The sequence below is a fragment of the Achroia grisella genome, unplaced genomic scaffold (genome assembly GCF_030625045.1).
Source record: "Achroia grisella isolate CSIRO2021 unplaced genomic scaffold, CSIRO_AGI_Agris_v1 utg779, whole genome shotgun sequence".
NCBI lineage: Eukaryota > Metazoa > Arthropoda > Insecta > Lepidoptera > Pyralidae > Achroia > Achroia grisella.
Genome location: NW_026713019.1, coordinates 2,199,626 through 2,202,876, shown reverse-complemented (window position 1 = coordinate 2,202,876; position 3,251 = coordinate 2,199,626).

Genomic DNA, 3,251 nt, shown 5'->3' with positions numbered 1-3,251 from the left:
GCATAATATTCTTACATTTGTAAAAGAAAATCATAACAAATTAACATTACATATATAGGCATTACGTGAGCATCTGCAGTGTATATTAATATTGTGTTATTATAAGTAGTATTTAAACTGATGTTATAGTTAATTTATTTACGTATTATGTATGCATTACAAGGTTTCATCTTCAGTTATATGAATGCAAAATTATCTATTATAAACACTAACTCTATATGATGGATTGATAATGTACATTCGAACTTTTGTTAACCCTGTATGAAACTGCGACGATCCACGTCCCGGGCGACCATACCAGTGACGACACTTTCACACATTTCGAAAACCTCGTATATATTTTTAGCGCCATTTTCTGAAGCCCAGGTGCTAAATGTGTGCCGTTGATCGGTACAATCTTATACTATTTAGTTTCTCATATAACATTGGCAACCACTGAATAAAGCTTCTGTGAAATGCTAGGCTTTTAATTTTAAAGAAAAAGAAATAAGAGGAATGAATGAGAGTTCTATAAGTAAAAGCAATATTTAAAAATCCATTATTTTACAAATATAAGTACCTATGTACTTTTTTAGAACTTATTCTTCTCTTACTAAATTATTATAATATTCAATTTATAAAACTACATTTTATGGTGACATGACAAAAACGCATGGGGGGTGTAACGGCCGTCATGGAATTACAATATATCAGTGGTGCTTGGTGAGTAGATAAGGCTGCTGAAGTCGCACTAGAATGTTAGCACGAACTCCCGACTCCGGCATTGGCACTCGTTCCACACAGAGATTATACACACTGGCGAGGAGACGGTCTTTTGAAAATTTTTCCACATGATAAAATAAGACGAACCGTTAACTATTCTACCATTGCATTTTATTAAAAAACAAAATAATTAATTAGTAATCTTTAAGGGTTGCCTATATACACACATGAAATGTAGATGCATACGTTTCAAACTGCCGTACAGGAATAAACTATGAAAAGGCCATTGTAAATACCTAATGGTGAAGGTGACGTGGGCTTCCAATGCCCAATAAACAGCGTTATAACTTATGCAATATACTTATATTATTTGTTTGTTGTTAATGAGCAATATAAAGATTGCGTTTTCCTTCAGATATTTAAATAAACAGACCGCAAACCGCAAACGAACCTGCCGCATTTTACGATATACTTGCGACTTTATTCATATTTAAATTGAATTCGCTCTACGTTAAATTAGTGAATAAGGTCTTTCTTAAATATAAAATAAATGTCTTATAAAAAGTATAACATGAGATTATAGCTGGTTGAGTATGCTGTAATAATTTCTAAATAATCAAAGAACATAACGCCAACCTGACATTTGACTTCAAAAGAATGCAAGTATCAAAGTTGCAAGTGCAAGGAAACGTATAATAATAATAATATGCCTTCAGGACTGTTACAGTACAATCAAAGGCATTTTCAAATGTCAACGTTGTCACGTCGTAGTGTAAGCAAAACTTGTCATCTAAGTATTAAATCCAACATAGCACGGCAAAGTTACCGCTATCTCACCGATTGATTTGGTTTGATATCAATATTGATATAATTGGAAAATATATCTGAAATACAAATTCATACACAAAGTTTTTGTCTACGGAATAGCCGTAACTTTCATGTAAGAATTTGTATTTCTGAGGTTCTTAGTTTTTACGAAATCAAAACTGCGGTTTGAACCTGGCAGTAAATATTTTTAAAATGTAACGTACAATAGCAAATCAGGTACATCTGTACAATAGCAAGTTCTATAGATGTATACCTATTCAAAAATAATATCAGATGTTGTAAGAGCGTCTATAACAGCATGTTGTCTAACTTCGCACAAACGAAGTGAAACCAGTCAAGTGCGGTTTAATAAATACACACACTTAAACGTGATGCAGCATAATACCATATCGTAAAAGGAGATGTTGTGTATTAAATTGTTTACTATTAATATTAAATACTGAAGACCTTTGTATCGTTATAAACTAACGACATTACTTACGTCGTTTCGTATAATAATGCACAGGTAGTTATATTTAATTAAAATAATCAAATCTCCATTAACTAGATACTGACCTACGACCTGATACGACCCAAGACTGATTGTTACTTTCTAAAATGTATGAGGGAGGAATTTCAATCCCTTGTTATCATACTATCATGAATGAATAATTTATTTTATTATTTAATTTAGTTTTTGAAAATGTTTTCAATCTTTTTTTTTTTTGTTTAGTGTTGTTTAATAATGAAAAATTACTTCTTCTAAAAAGAACTTCTTTTAGAGATGAAAGTGTCAATTATATACAAAAGTATAAATTATCGTTTGATGGTATGTCACACATACAAAAGTGCCTATTTAGTAGTAAGTAATTTAATTGCATAACGTTGTTCAAGAATATTGTACTTATATGTCAAGTATCATTATATTTTCTTTATTATAAATATCAACAAAACCTCAATCACAAATTGACGTGTCTCGTTCTAAAAACAGAACCGTGCTCTATAAAATGAATCTTTCTTATTGAAGCTGCTGTACTAAAAATACTTGAAAACAACATTGTTCCATTTTATGCTTGGAAAACATCATTAACGTTTAGGATTGCTTCAGAAGTAATCATTGGATCACCACGATAAGCCTCGATCGTTTTGAATATAGCGAACATTGAAACAATTTGCCGTTTGTTGATTTGGTGGTGTCTATCCAATATGGTTTCGTTTCTATTCTAGTGTACAGACTTACTTTAATATTGCAATGGAATTATATAAATTCGCGATGATTGCACGCAAGCTCTTGTTCATTGAAATAATCAATAATATTCCCTCGGTATCATATTTTGTATATACTTATCAAGACTTCAATTTAAAAATATAGAACGGTAATTTTATTCTCGAAGACACGGCCTGACAATATAAATATGCAAATACTAGGTGAAACTTTTGATATGTATAGTTATTAAACTTATTAGGAGCTAAATCACCTTTGTTTATTTCAGTTACAACCTAGTAGATTTGCGAAACTCTAAATATTGTCGGTTGGGCACGGCAGTCTCTGTCACGCGAACTCGACACGACGTTTTAACCCACCCAGGGATATTTTTTACTAGCTTAACTAACTGAATAATTACTCTATTTTAGTCATATCACAATGTATATAAAGCTATATAATTGTTCTATGACGTCACAGTGAACGAGACTTGAGAGAGTGCAAAGTATCGGTGCAGTTTACGATCGGATCGCACACG